The 21,201-nt window shown below is 42.4% G+C and overlaps 1 long non-coding RNA gene across 1 annotated transcript; it reads right to left on the bottom strand.

The window, feature by feature from the left end:
• Window positions 1–13,971: 13,971 nt before the first annotated feature.
• Window positions 13,972–20,596, bottom strand: LOC139798295 (uncharacterized). Its single transcript, XR_011726787.1, has 2 exons — window positions 20,029–20,596; window positions 13,972–16,226 (listed from the first exon to the last, which is right to left on the bottom strand). It is a non-coding gene; the product is annotated as an uncharacterized lncRNA (long non-coding RNA).
• Between the last annotated feature and the right edge of the window lie 605 nt (window positions 20,597–21,201).

Below are 21,201 nucleotides of genomic sequence, written 5' to 3'. Positions count from 1 at the left end.
GCTGTTAAAGATGCAAAATAATCCTAACCAGCTTCTACAAACTAAACTGTAACGAGGACTGGATCTGGTAGAAGGTCAGTGACTATATTCAGACAGGTTATTTTGTCACAGAAATCCCTCTCAGGAGCCTGGGGATTTGGTGCTTGGGGGCAAGAGGCTGCAGGCTCTCCAAGTTTCTATGTCCTGGTGGCACTTAGATTTAAGTATTTCTCTCCAGTTTGGGGCTGCTAAAAGCTTCTAGCTGAATAAATATGAGTCATGCAAATTTTCATAAATCATAGAATGGTTTGAGTTGGAAGGGTTATTTAAAAAAGATCATCTAACCCAAGTCCTCTGCCATGAGCAGGGATACTTTCCCCTAGGGCCAGTTTGCCACATTCATCCTGACCTTGAACACTTCCAGGGATGGAGCATCCACAGCTTCTCTATGCAACCTGTTGTAGTGTCTCACCACTCTCATTGTAAAAATTGTCTTCCTAGTGTTGATAAGCCAGTTTGAACTCATAGTGAGGAACCATCATGGTTCAGAGAAACTTAGATTTCAGCAGAAATATCTGAGAAGCTTAGCTGTTATATAGACCACCAGGAACCAAGGCCTCTGCTAGCTCTGGGCCACCAGCCATAGGAGGACTGGGGATGTCAAAGCAGGAGATGAGCTCCGGGACTGGCCTGGGGACAATAACCCTGCAAGGCAGGATTTTCTTTGGAAAGACTTTCCAGCCTCTCTGTAGGAGGTATATCCATGTATCTGTATCAGCTGAGGGAATGGACTGCTTCTCACTGAAAGCAATGACCTGGGAAAGGGCTTGGAGATCACTGGAACACACAGACACAAAAAAATACATAAAAAGGAATATCAGGCTAGGGCTGGAAAGCAAACATGTCTCAGTATGCAGTGAGTGTAAGCCTGCTAGTGGAATAGTCTGCTACCAAGGGAGGATGTTGGAGAGGGAGATTTCAAGGGAAAGGTACAGAAAATGATCCAGAAAGGGGAGGGGAGATTTAGGCTGCAGAAGGACTGAGTTGTTCACCTTGTTCAAGAAAGGGAGAGAGGTCTTGCAATCATTTTAGATGGGTATTTACACGTGGAAAAAATGCTGGCTTGGGCTTTACTTTTACAGGTATGAATTCACAGGAAAGAGGGAGGAGGAGGAGGACCTTAATAAGGTTGCAATCTACTGTCAGCACTGGCCAGGGCTCTGTTAGTGATCCAGGAGCAACACCTACACATTCCTCCCAGAAAGCTGCACAGCTCCTCCAGCCCTGGCTCCTCCATCCTGCGAGCAGCAGCTTACCAAGATTCAGTAGCTAGAAGCTGAACTCTGCTAGATAAACCCAGCCTTGAAATAGGACACAATTTCCTTGAAATGAGGAAATTAACAGCTGGAATGATTTACCAGGGGAATTGCACAGGCTCTTGAAATTAAGCAGCTTCCTAAACTGGCTGTCATCCAGTTGCTCTATGTCCTTTTTATACAGAAAACCAGGGGCTCCTTTAACCTCTACAATCTACGATGACAGATACACCTGACATTTATGGATACTTCAACTCCTGATGGTGCTGACTTTGCAGCAGTGTGTGTTCCTGACCTGACCTGAGGCAGATGCAGTGCTGCTCTATTTGCTACTTGTCAAATCTGGCAGATACAGGGAGGAGGGAAAGGAATCCTTTGCAAGAGAGAAAAAAAAAAACCAATTTTCCTCACTTTTTTATTTCTTTTCTTCCCCTAATGTCGATCAGTGTTGCAGCTGATTATAAAACAAAAAAGGGGGAGGAGAAAAAAGAACCGATGCCCAATACAAATTTTCATGCCTTTTTGGTCATATTTTCAGAGTAAATGTGTGGATACAGAGAAATTCTACCTTTGCAGGCAGAAGTACCAACACAGAAACAGGCCTGTCAGATCCCAGTAACCTGCTCTGTCAGTTTGTATTTTGTTCAGTTCCATCCCTTTCAGTGTGACAAGTCTGAGCAAAGCTGGCAGTGCTGGTGGCTGTGCCTTGGCTGACACGGGTGAGGATTCATCTGAGAGGAACGGGAAATCCATCGTGCCCTTGGTTTTCTTCTCTGATCCCAGTGCCTGCTGGTTATGAAATGGTGGTGTATCACTTCTGCTTTACACATGTGCTGGCCAAGCCTTAATGTGCATTCAGAGCAAGCTGTCTTTCTTGGGCATCCCAGCTGCAATGCAGAGTAGAAGGCAAGGCAGAGGCACTTAAATGGGCTTTGAAGCTCTCATTGCGATGCAGTGAGAATAAAAGCCTCTTTGCTGCCAAAAAAAAAAAAAAAAAAAAAAAAAAAAAAAAAAAAAAAAAAATCAATTGGCAGCAGTATAGAGCCTCTCTTTTCACTGTATCCCCTGTTTACCCTCGCACCTTTATTCCTTTATGTTCTTCCACAAATTGACACTAGTTAAGACGCTGCAGCACATGTTGTCTGGAGCTATTACATGGCTGGACTGGGAGAGCCTCCCCCCCTCTTCCTCTCCTCCTTACTCACTTGCCAGCAGAGAGGTGGGCATGGCAACACCTCCTGCATCCCTGTGCTCAGCTGGGGTGCAAGGCTGGGTGCCAACTGAGCCAAAGGCACTGCCGGGCCCCAGCTGTGTGTTCCCCTTCTCACAGGCAAGTTTGGATCACAGCACTGCCACGAGCTGGCTCATCAGGTTTGGCCATTTCCCATCACTGAACCCTTGGTTTCCAGCTCTCCTTCAGGTCTGGGGCTTTTTCACTGCCCAGTGCACAGTATTACCTCAAATAACAAGCAAATAGCCTGCAACTCAGAATCACAGAAAGTTAGGTGTGAGAAGGGATCTTGAAAGATCATCTAGTCCAACCCCCCTGACAGAAAGGGTCACCTGCTCTGTTCCTCACCTGAATGAACACTCAATGCTCATGCATGCTCATCAGTCCAAGCCAGTTCTGGAGCACAGGACGTCCCCTAAAATCACACAGTGCCTCCCCTAAATCACTCACTGACCTCCATTTGGAGTGAGCTGGTGCTCCTCCAGAGCATCTTGCAGGCAGAGGCAGGCAGTGAAGGCAGCAGGGTGGCTGTGGCTAGCAGGCAGTGTGCCTACAGCTGCTTCCATCTGCCAGCCAGACGGTGAACTGGCACAGACACAGGCTAAGCCCCACTGAGTGGCCTTGGTGCCCAGGGAAGCTTCTGGGCACGCTTCATTTACAAGTAGACAAATGGACATGGTCAGCATGCCCAGAAGCCCACGTAGCCCCGACAGCCAGTGTCTGTATGCAGATGGTGGAGGAGGGGGGAGTGGGGTGGGCATAGCTGTATCCAGAGAGCAGGTCCAACAGATGAAAACACTGTCAATTAAAACCAAGCTGGACTGAACTTGTAGCCCCAAAAGAGTGGGAGGTAAAGCAGCTTCACATCCATTTTACTGCTTTCATTCCTCAGCTGTTCCAGAGGCTGGAGCTGTTTCTGACATAATTAGGGCTCTATTGCTCTGCCTATAATGTGCCCTGTAGCAGAGCTCGTGGCACAGTCCTTGTGAAGAAACTTGGATGGCAGTTGTTCTCTATGGCTGAAATATGTCTGCAATCATACCCTTCACTTTTCCTTCATTTACCGAAGACTCTGGAATGAGAAAGTGGATCCTTATGTTGCACAAAACGTACCAGAGCGTTGGGAATAGCCTATCAAAGGCAATAGATTCTATCTTAACTTCATGGGTAATTCTTGAATAACCCACTGGACAAAACCCCATGTCTAATTAGTGCTCCCAAAGTCTGCGAGCTTTGTTCTCCAGGCAGATTTTTCATTTTGGTATTCTTATGACTCAGCTTTTTATCTGAGGCTGCGAAGCGAGGAAACATGGAAAATACGAGGTAGTCCTAACAGCTATTTTTATCACCCTAAATTACAGAAAACAAGCTTTCCCTTGAATAATGATTGCACAACCTTTTTCCAAGCAGCTGCACAAAATCATTATACTTTGCAAAATTAATATGTTTTCTTGACTTTGGAAAATATAAATTGCACAAATCAGCATTTTGTTTTGATAACTTAAAAAATTCTTATTGTCCCCAAAAGCCAATTTCTGGGTTATGATGTATAGTAGCCAATTTTACTTCAAAATGGTCACTTTTCTTCTGTAAAAGCCTGTAGGTCTTACTGAAGGACTCTCATTTATAATGGAATCTGAAAATGCTGCTTTAGTTACCCTGCACGCCCAAGCTGGAGGGATAATTGAACTAGTTTAAGAACAGCAAGCTCAGGCTTGTGAGATGAAAATACCACCACAAGATGGCATCTCGTTCTCACAGTAACATTCAGTAATGGGCTGGAATATTTCTGAAAAGAAAATGAAGCTTTTCAGTAAGCCAAAACCGTTTTAGACAGGGCACTCACTCATAGTGCTGCCCAGCGTGGACACAGGACTGGAGCTGACAAAGAGCAGCTCTTCGTCTCACCTCACCCAAACTGCAGTTTCCTTCCCTCGTAGATCCTAATGAAAATTTTGACCTATTTTTTTATTGCTGTAATTAATATATATATATAATCTTTTTTATTGCTGTAATTAATATATATATATATATATAATCTGGATCCACCATTAATATAACGCAGGCACTTTGAGGCTCTTAAAGGGGAGGTTGATCATTAAAACTGATTTGAGAACATTTTAATTGTGAATTACTCCAAAAGGCAATTAGTAACTTATTTTCTTGATAGCAAAAAACTTTGTCATTCTCAAGGATGAAACAACCATTTTTATAACTCTTTATTTCCAGTATGTGCCTAATATCTGTGGTATGTTTCCAGTTACCAAAGAGTGATGAGACACAAAATAAGGCTATGGGCTCAGATGAGAATTACTTTAATAATATTACCAAGGGACAATGTGATTGGAATTGACATAGTATCAAAGCTGAATTTAAAAATACACACATTTTAACTGACATTGCTGTTAAAAACAGAAGGCTTTAGAAATCAAATGCTTTTTTATTTCTTATGTACCCTACTAAGCATTACTTTTCCAGTCCCAAAGCACTGTATTAGTTAAGGACTGAATACATGGAAGTGGATCTTCTCCAGCCTCTGTACCAGCAGCAGTGCCCCAGGGATCCCAGTGCTGTGGGATCCACGTCCCCAGAGCAGAGGGAGAGGAGATAGAGGAAGGCTCCAGCCTGCTGTTTTGTGCCATCATCATCATCAGTGCATTTGCTACCATCTGGTTTCAGCAAGGGTTTAAGCAGAAGCTCTGTGATGAAGGACACAGCAGGGAAGAACAGGTTGCCTGCTAGCTAGAAGCTGCCTGAAATCACCCTCTTGGCCTGAGTAATGCCTCTCCATGCTGGAAGCAGCTGTGGTTATGGCAGCCCCAAGAGGAGGGGAGAGGGGCAAGCAGGGAGAAAGCACATGTACTGCAAGGCAGGGAGAGTGGCCTGTGAAATCCTCAGGAACATCAGTCTCCTTAGAGGAGAGAATATATTGCAAACCACAGTCCTTCTAAAGGCTGCATGTGTCATCAGTCCTTGCTCAGGCATGCTGCCCTGCTCGCTACTGCTGTTCCGCCTGCTCTCAAGTGAAATATCTTATAAATGTTCTGTAAATCACAACCTAAGACAGAAAAAATGCTGCATCCAGCTGAAACTGCAGGGAGAGTTTCAGGAGTCAGGCTGCTATCCTTAATAAACTGACAGCACCTCTTCACAAAATTCGAAATGGGATCTGCAATGACCATGAGGGGTCATGAACCCACTGCCATGGCTCATCAGGAAAACAGTAACATGTTCCCCAATAAAATACTGAGGCTTCAACTCATCTGCTGAACCATGAATACTGTAGGCTGCAGCACCTTTGTCTTTACTGAAGGCTTTCAGCAATGCATTGGACAAGTATCCTGCTGCAATTAGCATCTGAAATCTAAGAAACAAAAGCAGGCTTCTCTTCAGCTGTGGCTTGGAGAAATGCCATATCAAAGTTTTCCCAATCCCTGTCCCTTTTGTAGCTGCATAACAGACTCCTTGTTCCAAAACATTAAGTCAATGAATGTAGGGTACTCCCATGTTTATTACTGAGAAGTAAGACTTTCTAAAGCCTTGTCTGTTTTTGCATTAAATAAAACAAAAAAACAAAAAACCCAAACACAAAAAAAAACCCCAAACAAAAAACCCACCACAAAATGTTGAGAAGTGCTCTTAAAATATCAGGGAAAATATAACTGAAATGGTCTTTTTCATTCATACATTGAGTTCTGTGTCATTTTTATCCAGCCTGTTTAAAAATGGCTCTGTTCTGTTTGCAGTGGGAAAACAATAGCGTAGACAATTTATTCAGAACAATCACTTACTTGAGATCTGTTATAGCTGGAGAGCTTCAGCAGAGCCTGTGTCATCACAGAAGATCATGAATGCTATTACATATCTGCAAACACCTAATATGACATCCCTGACACTCCATTGTCATCTCAATAGCTGCAAAAAATATACTTTAGGACACACTTCAGGGCTGCGAGCATCTAACAAGAGCTTCCACAATTTATAATACAGAACCAGAAGGGATATTTTTGGTAAAATTTGTTAAGAAATTTGTACTCAGATTTACTAATATTTTGTTTGTACTACTGTGGCTTAATTTCAGCTATGCTGCTCTGCACTGTTTTAACCCAGGAGACCTCATTTAAGGAGAGCTGGTTAAAAGATTCATCATACCTTCTACCAAAAGAGCCCTCTGGACGCTCTCCTTTTACCCCAAGACTCCTCACATGGCACCATGTGGTAAATCTGCTCTAGCGTTGTGACTAGCACACAGTAAATACCATATTCAATGAGATCTCCTATAGATATCCAAGCCTTACCTTCAACCAGAGTTGATTCAGATTTGCTGGACATCACAGGGAAAGGAGGGGGACACAAGCCATACCACACACAGTCAGTGCAACCTTGGTAATGCTGCCTTTGTAGCTTCCAGTTTCATACTGGTATCACAAAATTACTGTCATAGATTATGGTGAAAATCTTTAAAGTCACAGGTCAGAAGACCATTTTTTTTACCTACCTATGGCTGCAACCTCCAACAGACTGCCAAAAAATATTTATATATTTAATACAGCTTCTTTTTCTCATCTAAAAAGCCATCCTCCAGGCACATTTGCCCTTGAAGATGCTTTATCTAGGCACTTATTTCCACTGAGAACTTGTTCTTTTCCTTCCATATGCATCAATTTATTTATGTTATAAGGCTTGCAATGGTTTTAATATTTCTTCTGGTTTTGCATAGTCCATAAGCACATTATTGTGACACAAATGTTTTGATTCAGAATGTATGTAGCCTAGGGACAGATCACAGACACAGATGTGCTTCAGAAACACTCCAGAGATTGGTAAAATTCACCATTTGGGTAGCAAGAATATTTTGTACTTATAGCATATCCTTCCCACTTGGTTGCTAATTTTATTTGAAGGAGAGGGTAAAAATGCTATGGTTCAGGAACAAAGAACGAATTTAAGCTTTGAACAATATTTTGGTATCGTAATGAGTGGTTCTAATCAATTAGTAAAATCAGTAACATTGCTTCAAAACCATGTTAAAGGACCCTTATCAAATGAGTATTGGTGGCAGAACACACAGACATCTGCAAGATCAATTGGGCTATAATCCTCTCTTTTCCCTATGAAACAGGGAAAGGCAGCATCAATAAATAATAAAGGTGCCAATAAAAGAAATCATACTCAAATGTGTCCATTTCTGTCACACTCACCTACCATTAAGGAGATACAGTGATGTCAAAAGAGCACTTTAGATGAAAATGTAGAGAACTTCCTTCAGACTCACTTCCAGCTGCCCCTACTATGCTATGATTTCTGTGTCCAGACTGTAGTTTTCACCTCAAGGTGCAGACAGTGCTCCAAAGTGGTGATAAGGATGTCCTGTATGATGCTCAAGGGGTGGGAGCACTGGCAGCAAATTCTGGGCAGACTTCTGGATTCACCCACGCAAAACCAGCCTGAGTCCAGCTGAGCACCACTGGATACAGATGGAGGGATTGGATCATAAAGCCCAGCACTGGAATTATCTGAAAGCAAGGTATGAAGACCTTTAAATGAACCTCTGATTTAGTTTGTAAGCAGCCTGACTGGATCTGCACGGTGCCCAGCACACTGGGCTTTGGAAGCTCCAGGGATCAGAAAACAATATTTGTTTTCTATATAGGATTTAAATAAGCACTATAGAATTATGTTAGCAAATAAGCAAATATGCATTAATGTACTGGGTAGCTTTCTTGACTCTAATTTAAAATGACCTAATAAAAAAATCCAAATGTTTCAGGAAACTCATGTTTTTATCTATGTGACTTAAAAGAGGATTATTATGTGGCCATATTATTTACGTATTTTTCAGGCATGACTAAGAAACTAAAATGATTGGAAAAGTATCCCAATTGGGACAGATAACGTTTATGTGATACTTGGGCTGACTGAAGATTTAAAAGTGCTGTTTGTTATGCTACAGCCAGTTATGAAACAAATGATCTGGTTCCAATATAAACCGTTAAACTGAAAATGTGCCAGAGGGAGACAGCTGTCAGTACATTAAAAAGTCATTTTCTCAGACAACAAAGACTTAAACCAATCATTTTATAAACATATTTCTCTGCCCAACCAGATTTCCGTAATTCTAATGGTTCGTCTGCTGTACGGAGAAATAAAGTAAGTTTTTTTCTCATACGATTTGTCAGAAATTTCTACTTGGGAAGAACAGATGATGCTAAAAAATTGAACAAGGATAACAGCATTATCAGGCTTCCAACTACAAAATCCAGTCTTTCTAATCAGGTTTAAAATAGAAGCAGTGAGCGCCACAAACCTTTGAACACAGCCAAAGCACTGTTTGCATTTAAATGACACTGTTCCTAGTGTCAGGGATCACATTTTGGAGTAATTTACACTAGGTTTGTGAAAAGTGTTTTGTAATATAAAGACATGGGCAAACCTGCCAGTAGTGTAAACCTATATATCTCTATTAAATCGGTGGATGTTGAGATTTACACAGCACAAGGATCCCAAGTCACACCTTCCAAACCATTTATGTCACTTTTCATGCTGATCCATGTTACTTCCTGGACAGGTCTTAGAGAGGTTGGTCCTCCAGACAAAGCTCAGAGCACTGTGTTTTTCCAAAAATAATTTTGCACATTTGTAGTATCATCCAAACAATTAAGCCTGGATTCCCCACGGTCTTAAGTCGTCTTCTGAAATATCACCTCTCTGACTCTCACCCAGCTACAGAAAACAGAGAACACCAATTACTCTGTCCTGCAACTGCATATTGAATAGTTCAGAAAGTCAAAGTAGCAGGCAGGTGTAAAAGCCTGAAATCTCTCACTTCAGTGAATAATTAAAATTTAGCACTAGGGTAATCCATTACTTGGACTGCTGTGGGTAAGAGTCCCAACAATCGTAAGTGCTGAGAGGACAAAAATAACTCAGGTTCACTAATTCAAGACAGGGATTTCAGGAGAAGGGAATGGGGTGCCTTTACAACCCTGTTAATGTCTCTGCTGGCATGGATAATTCTGAGCTGACAAGATATTGCTGGATAGAATATATTAATTTACTTTGCCTTTCACTCTTGTTCAGTGAGCCAAGACTTGACAGAGGTATTGTTTCTGCTTTTATGTGAAACTTACTTTATCTGTTACTTTTTCTGAAAGGCCAGTTCCTGGTGTTGTTTTGCAGATATTTTCTTCTTTTCTTCTTCTTGCTTGCTATTCTTCTTATTTTCTCTTCCCTTCATTCCTTCTTTTCTCCTGTCCTTCCCTCCCCTCTTCCCCCCTTCCTTCCTCCACCTTACATCTTAGTCTGCTGGAGAGAGAAAAATGAAAAATTACTTGTATGTATACTAAAGACCAAGAATCCAAACAGCAAGGAAAGGGAACCTCTGATGTATTTATTACAAAATTGTGTAATTTGGAGCCAGGCTTCTCTGGGCTTTGAAAACAGGGAACTGATAATAAGGTCACCCACTAGGATTTAAGACCAGGGCTGTCTCTATAGTGCAGTACTGAGAGTGGCAGGTGGCAGCCATGCACAGATACAATCTGTTAAAGCAATAATAATGATTACCACTCAGCACTCCCCACCAGAAGCAGCACCACTAATGAAAATGTGATCTGCTGTAACCTAAATATGTCATTAACAGTGACTTTTAAGACAACTCTAACTGTACTGCTTGCATACACTGCTGGCAAGGCTCACAGCTTCTGTTCCCCAAGAGCTAGCAAGGCACTGGCTCCACATCTCAGCACAGGGAAAAAAAAAAAAGCAACCACATAGATCTGCCTGCCCAGTATCTGGTGAATTTGCCTTTTCCTCAGAGTCAGATCCCACATTTCTGGCTCTACCTGGCTCCAGAGGGGTCTGCCCTACATGGGTGGGAGGGTGGCTGTGCTGGCACCAAGAGTGCCCCAAAGCTTCCCCCAAGCCCCAGGCAGGTACAGCCCCTTGGCACAGCAGCATCCTTCCCCAGTCTCCCTTCCCTGGCCAGGTGCTGCTCACCCCAGCTGAGCAGGGTGATTCAGCATTCACTGCAAGGTAAAGCATAGATGCTGCCAAAGCCTCCTCCCCTGTGGTGATATCTAAACTGGAGAGTTATTCAGGGATCTCAGCCAGTTTTAGCTTGCACCCATTCATCATCCACTCCTCAGTCTGGTGATTTCAGTCTGGCTGGTGCTTTAAGACCCAAAACGGACTCAGAACCCATCTTGTTTCTAGGGCTGGGCAGATCTGCTGCAAGGGCACAGGCAAGCTGGAGTACTGTAGACCTGCACTCCTGACCTCTCCTGGGCTCCTCCCTGCCTTTCCTGGCCTCAGCAGGGCTCCCATGGGTGGCATAAGAGGGGGTCTCAGCACAGAGACCCACTGGCTCCATGCTCCACCACACACGAGTGGTAAAGAAACACTGAGGCGATGCAAGCATCAGTCAACATGTGGCATGGAAACGCTCACATGTTGAGCTAATGGGCAAGCTCGGAGCTACTCATCTCTGAGGGAGGACCTCAGCAGCATGTAGAATGGGCATGTGCCCTGCAAGCATCAGACCTGAACATGTACATCCTTGTCTTAAGCAAAACTTGCTGTGCAACATGTCAAGTTACAGAGTAAGGCTCTTTCAGAAGCACGACACTGCTAATAAAGCAGATACTCTCATTAAAGTTGTTTTGAGCATTTATGACATATAAATTAAAGACAAGAAAACAATTTTTTTTTTCTCTCAGCCTCTTTATATCTTTAACATAACCAACTAAATGAGCACAGACTACTACCAAAGCTGGTGAAGGGATCCAGTGCAAGTCCTGTGAGGTGAGGCAGAGGGAGCTGGGGGTGTTCAGCCTGGAGAAGAGGAGGCTCAGGGGAAACCTCAACACTCTCTACAACTCTCTGAAAGGAGGGGGCAGCCAGGGGGGGTCAGTCTCTTCTCCCAGGCAACTCTCAGCAAGACAAGAGGGCATGGACTTAAGCTCTGCCAGGGGAGGTTTAGGTTGGATATTAGGAAAAAGAGAGGGTGATCAGACATTGGGATGGGCTGCCCAGGGAGGTGGTGGATTCTCCGTCCCTGGAGGTTTTTAAGAAGAGACTGGATGTGGCACTCAGTGCCATGGTCTGATAACCACAGGGGGAGTGGATCAAGGGTTGGACTTATGATCTCAGAGGTCCCTTCCAACCCAGCTGACTCTGTGATTCCCAGTTAAGACTCTACCCATTTTTTTGTATTGTTGCATCATCTCTGTAGAATTTTCCCAGCAAGGACCAAATGAGTGTAGTCAGTACATGCTTCAATTTGCACATGTACAGTCAGTAACCCTTTCTCAGACACAAACACACACACACACCTCACACACCTGCACTTTCACACTTCGAGCCCTGGCTGAATGGAGGTTTCTGGTGCTGAGCAGGCTGTGAGGCTGTCAGTGAAATGATGGTGCTGGTATCCTATTCTCTGGGCCATTTACAGCAACATTCTCCTTAAAAAATGACTACCCTGTTCCTCACTTGCTTTAACAGGAAAGTCAGCTTCACGGTTAATACTTACAGAGAAAGAATGCATGTTTCCATGTTTAAATCACTGTTTGTTTATATTGCCCAGCCCCTTCATGGTGATACAATTGCTTTCTTCTATATCCACTTTGGTATCACAAGTAGTTCTGTCTAGCTACCCATGAAGTCATAATCTTTCTTCTTGAATTTGTGAGCAAACTAGGTACTCAAGAGAAAGGAACCCAGCTGAACTAAACTGTTCCAGTGGGAGTTATCCAAAACCAGTATATCTTGTATGACTACTCTTGGTGTGATGTTCTTACATGTGAGGTCTTTTTGGAGGGGAAATTCAGCTGTGACCCACATTTGTATTTATTTATTTATTTTCTTTAGAGACTACTTTTTAACCAATATGTATCAGGCATCCATTTGACTATCCACCTTCATCTCTCAGTCATCATCTGTTCTTGGCCAGCTTGTGTGTCCCACGAAAATAAAAAAATAAAAAAAAACCAAACCCAAAACCAGACATTTATTTTGTCTGCTAAATATGCTCCTTTAAAAAGAGACAAGGGAGAAAATTATGCCCATCCAGTAGCTCAGGTAGCATCTGCATCTACAGCCTCTATGTGCTTTAATAAACAACCAAGGTACACTCTGTACTGAAGAGAGGAAGAAATGTTCTGAAAATGGTCTTTTGTACCTACTTCCTTTTTTTAGCTACTTATCTGTCTGATTAATTGCAATGGGAGTTGTTTTGGGTAACACAAGTAAGGGTGGGCTAAAGAAGGCGAGCTGCTACATAAATTGTGCTGTTTGGTGACAGCTTTTAAGTTGCTTGAACAGCCATACTGATGAAATGTTGGTAACCATCTGCTACCAACATTTGTAAATAAATATAAACCAACCTAAATAATCCCTGGCTTGCTGCTCTGTTTCAGGCATGAGTCTCTTGTTTGTTTTTTTTCTTTTGCTGTATTTTTAGATCTACATGTAGTTTATGCACAGACTTAATTTCTTCAGACTGTTTAGCTGCCTGGGGGTTGATTTCACTACACTGTTCTTTGGTACCCTTCAATGCAAATTATTCATGACTGAACAGAGAGGAAGGATGCCTAATTCTTATTATTCAGTGGCAAAGCAACGTGTAAAACTGTAATTTCTTTGTGGCAGACAGGGAAGAGAGATTAATTATAAGCTTTCTTTATAGTAGTTTCTTTTGCCAATCTGATCAAGTAGGAGAAACCTGTTCTACTTACAGTAAGAAGAGATTTCATAGCATTTAAGAGTTTCACCCAAACCTCAACTGTGTTTGGCTCCACAGAAGTAAGAGCTGGAATTCTGAAAGTTTGAATCTTTAGTTTTGGGCTTACGTCAGGATTGACTGCATTACACACAGCTGCTCTGGTACACTACTGATTTCAGTTCGTCCTCTCCCGTGTATTCTTCCTCTCTGACTTGGGATCACTTTGTATCTCTTTTGTTTACACAACAGTTGCTTACTGGGAGAAATAATATTATGAAAATTGCACTAGAAATCATCTGCTGGGAGCTCCTTCAAGTATCTACCACAACAAATGTTACTTGTTGACTATTGCTATCATTTTGTACCATGGTGTCCCAGGGAAATAAAAGCTGCTCACTCTCAGATCACATTTCCTTTCTGACAACTTTGTCTCTGAAACAAACAGTGCCTCTAAGAGTGCTCAATGAGAAACTCACATTTTGGGGCAAATATTTAAAACATTATGGCAAAATGAAAGAACTTCTTGATAGCCAGAGTTCCTATTAGAATGTTACTTTCTAACAACTGCTAGTCGAGTTTTACAATGTAATTTTACCACTTCTCCAACACATCAAGTGCTGTGCAAATTTGGACAACTTTTTTTTTTTTTTTTTTCCCATTAATGCTCTGCATTGAGTTGTTATCACTCACCAATTATAACTTCCAAGCAGATTAGCAAGATGTAGCATAGTACAAACATCTCTTTATAATTTTTTTAAAAAAGTTTAAGTATTCCTTTCTCACTAGAGAGCTAGGTCAAATATGAGCACAGTGGTATTATTGTGCACAAACCAATGATCTTTTTTGCTTCCAGATGACTGCAATGCTTATGAAAGCTGCCAGGCTGGATTAAAATCATTCATGAATTTGTAATAAGGGTTTTAGGTTCCACACAGCAAGTATTTTGCATTGCCAAAGGATTCATCCTTGTTAATAGCACACTCTGCAGTTTTTAAACACTGGCCTTTCAGACTTGAGCAAATAATTGAATCTCCTTTTGGCTTTGTTCTACTAAGGGCCTATTAGAAAAGGGTAGAATCATGAAGACAGAGATTAAATGGGGTCTTCTTACTAGGACAGGCTTCTAACTCTATTTGATATGCTACTGTAGAGATGGAAATAAAAACTACACTTGAGGAACAAAGAGTTTAGGGAAAAGAGAGAGCTATTTGATACTCTTGCAGTGATTTCTAACAAATCTTAAAATTAGTATTAATGAAGTGTGAGTGGAAGTGTGTGCATATATGTGTGTGAAAGCACCAGAAGAAGCAACAGAACACCTGAGTGAAGAGAAGGAATGAACTGACCTAAAGAGAGATATCAAACAAGACGAAGTCCAGGGCCAGGAAATACCCAAAGACAGCACAACATTCAGGCCATTCATCAATTTGTGAAGGCTGAAACATAACAGTGAACCAAAGGATACCAAACACTATGCCCTGCTAGGGAGTATTAAAACCAAGTACAAAATCAGTCTATTTGCCAACCAAGAAACTCAGAGGCACAATGAGGACTTAACAGTCAGCACCCTTATCTCCTTTCTAAGCACACACTTGATCTTGACCAGACCACTTAAATGCATATATTTTGGTGCTTCTGAATATGTGGGTGTGAAAACATAACAAGAGATAGTCAACTGTTTACAGAGATTTTATTTACAAAACCACATTCTTTCCTTAAGATCTCATGGTGAGCTTTATCACACTCATTTCCTGGGCTCCTTAGTTCTTCAAAATCTTTCAAAACCTTGAGAACACAGGTACACATGCTTTCAACTGACTCACACTTCACCCCTGGCAAAAATATTTGCTGTAATTACTATTTAGCAGCTTTAAGGTAGGAGAAGCGTGGCACTGCAAGACAGGCTTTACAAAGTAATGGCAAGGGAGGGGGTTCAGACATCTTGAACAAGAATTCACAGGTAAAACTTTCTTATATGAGGACACAGCCTTCACGAAATCTACACAACTTTTAAGCTCTTCTTGAGCCTTTAAAATTAGAGAGGAAAGATTTACACGCCTTTGGCTGTGACAGTTTCATTCTCTTTAAACAATTCAGCCAAAGAGAAAACGGCAGCGAAGGAAGGTCTTACAGACTGTGCTGTCCCTCAACGGCAGCAGCCATTTCAGACTCAGATCACTTTCCAAGTTTCCATGAAAAGTTTTTACCTGTTGAAATTAGGACACATGCTATGTAAGCCTGTATCTTCCATCCCCTTAAAGCTATGTGCCAATCTGGGGAAGTCAGAAGTTGGAAACAGGATTATCTCCTCAGTGCAAAAGGCAGTACTTTCTGAGCTATGTTAGACCAGGCTCCATACACAGTTGAATCAAGAGGCTTTACAGGATCATCAGTCAGCCATGTCTCATAGCAAGGACAGAAGAGCTAAATGAGGACTTCAGGGGATTTAGGTGATGCAACTGTGTTCCAGAAAACCTATACACTGCCTTGCTCTAAATACATTTGACTTTACAGGTGTCATAACTGGAGCTGTGTTCTGGTATATTTAAAAAAAAATAAAATAAATCATCCTGGGAAAAAACTGAGCAGCTCCACACAAGCCTGTCCAAGTATTTCTTCACCTGAAGGGATGAATCAAGTACGTATGTAGTGCTTAACCTGCAGCATCAGCCACTTCACAATCCAGAGAGCCAGCTACTGCTTTCTTAGGTGTGCCAGAGGATGAGCAAGATATATGCGAGATGCTGTAGTCAACAACTTCAAGTACTGATGCAGGCTCAGCAATCCCAGCCTCCTCTCTTACCTCTTTATCCCCCTCTCTTGCTTCCTCACATCGGCTACTTCGTGAGGCTGAAAAAAGAGGTTTCCTCACACATTTCCTCCAGAAACCATTCAGCTCTTTGCTGCACTGTGGCACAGTTTGTAGCAGTGGAGCAGGAAGGAACATTATGAGTCATGACAATTTCTTCATAAAAGTCTGCAAAGCAGTTATCAACATGAACAATGAAAAACAAAAGACAAGAACACTACATAAGTAAAATGAGAGAAATCAGCTGCTCACTAGTCCAACATACACAATGCTACCAACTGGATTGTGTGTGTCTTATTCAAATGGCTGCTGTACCTTGCACCAGGCTCAGGTTAATGAACTTGGTAAACAGGAGGAAGCCCTATCTGAATGGCAACTACCACCACATTCCCCTACCTGATTCCTCCAAATACTGTCAAAAGCAAGTTTTTATTTTTCAAAGCAAATGACATGTGTAAGAAACAGTTTAGCTTCTGTAAGTTTTATAACCAAGCTGAAAGACCACAGTTCATCTTCAAACTACTCTTTCAGCTCTGAAAATTCAACTTCAAGGATGAACATCTATGATGCCTGTTTTGTAGCTGTGCCTGCTGTGCAAGTGGCCTGACAACCCTGTTTGCGAGGCAGAGCCATACATAAAACCAACCTTATTTAAAAGAATGTCAATGTCTAGAAGTCTCTCACAAGCAATCCTGTAACCCCTACACAAAAAAAAACACAGGTGGGTAAGGGTTCCAGGAATGATCTGATGATTTACTAGCATCTAAGCAACCAGGCTGAGATTGCATTAATAGGATTTCATCAAGAGAGCTCCACATAAAACAAAAAGGAGCATGGCAATGAAAACTGTCATTTACAGTCTCATGTATATTTACTTTGGCTCTGCTGAGATCAAGTGTTCTGCTTGAATCCTTGTGGTACACTGAAAGTTTGGCCAACACTCAAACAGTACATTGGGGAAGAGAACTGCATACAATAATGCAACATCCTGTTTGGAGGCTTAAGAGGCAAAAATCTAGCAGTAATCACTTCCAAGGCTAGTAACTCAGTTCTTATTGCCTTCATAATGACTCCACAGTTATTCAGTCAATGAAAATGGAGTCTGGTATTGAACATCAAGAAGATAAATTAACAATAAAATGAGTTTCTTTCACACATCCACCACCTACTTTAGTGTAAACCTGCATAGATAAAGTATGCAATTTTAAAGTATGTTGCCCTCCTCCTTAAGATGCTGAGACAGTGGAGAGGGAGGCAAGAGAAAAGTCTTTTTTACTAAATACTGAGTTGCTTTCCTGAAGGAAAAAAAAAAGCTGTTAAAATTTAATAAAAACAATTTCCATGGGAATTAGTAAACAGTTCGTGTTATAAAGGCCTTTTTGTTTCCCCATCATTTTGGCCAACAGTGAAAACACAACAAATCCTTTTAGGGGCTTCAGATTTGGCACTAATACCATACATGAAGTGCCAAATGTCAGGATGTTGGTCTTATTAATTCTGGTGTAAGACTCATTGTTCCAGACAAACCTGCTATAGTTTTATTTAATTAAAACCAAACAAACAGTATAAAACAATCCGAGCAACTGATCAAACAAACAAAAAAAACCTCAGGAACTGACGCAAACCATACCAGGCAAACCCAAGCAAATTTAATCTTATTTGATGTAAGCTTCCTTCCTCCCACCCTGCCTCCCTTCCCAGCTCCAGGCAGATCACTTCTGTTTCTCAGGTCATGCTGGAAATAATCTAGAGAGCAAACTCTTGGCTGGGAACCCCAAATGTCTATGGTCAATGGACGTATCCCCTGAAGACTTGTCCTACATCTAGAGCTGTAGCAGTTGAAAAATCCAGACATAATAAACCAGGGGAATGTAATTCATAGCTTAGAAACCAAAATAGTGAGCTCATTCTTTAAAACTCCTTTTTGTTAAAGTTGATTACGAGACAATAAACAAAGACTAATGTGCAGAAGACTCACTGTGTCATGTTTTAAATTAGACTGCGTGACATTTCCATTGTCATGGGTTTGTAGAATACTCAAAGGCTGGCTTAAGCATCATATGGATCTTTATCAATTTGATAATTACAGATAGTTCAGTATATTGCTAGTTCGAAGGGTACATGACAGGATAATTTCTCACAGGAACAAATCATAGAGTTGGTGTAAAGAGGAGTAATTAGCACAAATTGCAACACTGAAAATAATTACAGCAAGCAAGTCTTCTGAAGTTTCTAAGAGAAACAGCACAGGAAAGGACAGCATTGTCTCTTTCTCACTGCCCTATCAACAAAGGTATTTGGTCCTGAAACTGTGTGCTGTATTCTCACCTGTACACACCAAAGCAGCCTCATTGGCAATGCCCTGTGTGAGATGCAGTAAAGTTCCAGCACAGAAAAAGAGATGGGAATGTGGAAATTGGAATGGGAGGAGGGGGTCAGTGAAGTCAGAATTTAGATGATCTGAAAATGTTATGGAATTGCACTTTAAAGTGCTTAAAATAAGCAGGGTCATTTTGAGAGAATTCAGTTAAAGAATGTTAAAGGATGATCACGAAAGTGGCCACCTGGGTGGGCTTGATAAAATTTGCATTCTTCAGTTGGAACAGTGATGAGAACGCAGGGCAGGCTGAGGCAGACAAAGCTTCAGCTGAGATAAACCTGGCTAAAACCAGTGCCCACCATGCCTGATAAAACCAGTGGTCTCCCACAAAACCCGAAAATGAATAGAGCAGAGTGATTCTGACCAGCAAGAGATTTAATTAAGAAACTTCAGGGTAAAGTCTGAAGAAATCCAGCGAAGTAACAGAGAGGAGGGAGAAAAACAGTTGAAAAAATGCCCTTGTATCACTGAATGAAATGGTAAATTGAAACTTTGAGTAGGAAAGATGACATAAACCCCCAAAGACATAAGGAAAAAAAAACAAAAAAACCAAAAAAAAACCAAAACCGGGGGTGCTTTGGGACTTTGTCTTTTTACCTAAAAAACCACATACATTCCTTGAATCATCTGGGTAGTTAATCTGATTTCAATCAACGAGGCATTTGTAGAATCTGCAGTTTGATCCATATGTAGAAATATTTCACTGAGCTGGGAAGTGAAAAATCATAATACAGGTCTGGTGCAACTCCTTCAGAAATTAATTTCTGAGCTCTCATTATCATAATGCTGCTAAAATAGAGGAAGTAGCTCAGACAAAGATAAATAAAAATTGGTTGCTGGCTTAAATAATGATTTAGAAAATCTAGAAGCACCTGAAGTGTGCATGCACTCATAAGAGAGAACAGGTGGGATACAGGATGCTGAATTCAGGAAAAATGAAGTATAGATTAGGAAAGAGATCATCAAGGAAAGCTTTCTTCTGAATACTGGGCAATTTTAGACTCCAAAATATCCTCTCAGGAAACAAGCAGAATGTATGGCAGCTACTGGCAAGAAACACTGGTACATGAGAGGACTCTGAGGTAACAGATCCATACACATCTGTTCCTGTGTTTGATTAAAGACAAGTTCAAATAAGAAAAGGATGACTGCTGAACAACTATTAAATACAACAGAAACAAGACACTACAACAGTAGCTCTTATTTGCTATGTGACCTCTAATATTGTAATTACCTCACCCACTCAGTTTGGTTTTGTGCATGCCTCCTTGTCCTCAGGTCACTTTTGCAATTATAACCTCTACTATAAACTGAGAATTATATTTGCAGTTTTCCTCAAGTACAATTGATCATAGCATTCCTCGACATGCCAGAAAATTGGCTTTCCTTTCAGACCATCCACATTTTTACACAAAAGCATTTCCAGCACTGGCTTTCTGCTGTGACAGCTGTTTTGTAGCCAGAAGAATGGGCTTTTTTTTTTTTTTTTTTTAAGCGTCAATAATAAAAAGTAATAAAAGCATGGCACATCCCGAAGTGCTTGAAGCTACTCCTCACCGAGATGTACAGAGCAGAGCACAATCTCCTCACCTAGTCCTGTCAATCACTGTGGAACAACAATAAAGGATCAGCTGGCTGAAGTCGTGTTTTCTCATTATTGCCGCCTTTAATGTCGGTGGGAGAAAGAGCACCAATGACGTCGAGAGCTTTAAGTCCCTAAAAGAAGCTTTTATAAGGTGCTCCAACTCTGGGTCACAGAGACACGTCTCTGAATTTCTTTCAACTAAAATTACACCGTCAGAACTAAAAATAACAATTTAAAAATCGAACAACACCAAACAACCCAAACCAACAAAAACAAATAAAAAACCCAAGCCCAAACCAGCCAAACAAATAAACCCCCAATCAAACCGTTTTGGGCACGAAAAAAAAAAAAAAAATCTCTTTAGCTGCACAGAAATAATACTTCAAAAGCGCTGGCGAAACGCGACACGGCTAAAAACATCAAGACGACGGCAGCGCCGGCGGAGCACCCCGCGGATCTTATTACCGCTGGCAACCAAGGTGACTTTTAAAAAGAGAGACAAAACTGCGGAGGAGAGCTGAGGAGAGGATAAACCCCGCTCCCCGCCGTGCCCCTGCCCGGCTTCTCCTCACGCCCATCGCGTTCTCCGCTACCGGGACCGTCCCCCCCCACACCCCCCCCAACGGTTCCCCGCCCGACCCAACGGCTCCCCCTCGGGACGCCCCCGGCGCGCGCCCCCGCCCCCGCCACGCGGGGAGCGCACGTGCTAGACAGCAACACACCAGGGGCGCAGGCGCGGCCCCGCCTTTCCCCGCCGCCTTCGGGACGGGGACGGGGAGGAGGAGGGGAAGGGGGGCAAGAGGGGAAGGAGGAGCCGCTCGGTCTCCCGGTGCCTGATTGACCGATGTCGTAACCCCAACTCCGTGCCCCCCCGGCCCATTGGCTGCTGGCGGACCGCTAAGCGCATCGCGCTGCCGGGTTGGCTGTTGCCGCGCCGGTACGTTGCCCTATCCTAATTCGGGCCGCGGGGATGAGGTTCCGCCCCAGCTGCTCCTGCTCCGCCTTTCCCTCCCTCTCATTGGTCAATGCCTTCCCTTGCTCCTCCCACCTCCTCCGCCCTAAGCTTCCCGATTGGCTGCTTGCGCCCTCCCGCACCTCCCCCCCCCCCGTTCTCGCCTCACTGCGCAAGCACCCATATGTTCTATATTCCGCCTTTTCTCCCCCTTTACCACCGAGCA

This window comes from Heliangelus exortis, chromosome 1, assembly GCF_036169615.1.
Source record: "Heliangelus exortis chromosome 1, bHelExo1.hap1, whole genome shotgun sequence".
Taxonomy (NCBI): Eukaryota; Metazoa; Chordata; class Aves; order Apodiformes; family Trochilidae; genus Heliangelus; species Heliangelus exortis.
The sequence above is the reverse complement of the archived record's forward strand: the minus strand, read 5'-3'. Positions and strand labels throughout refer to the sequence as shown.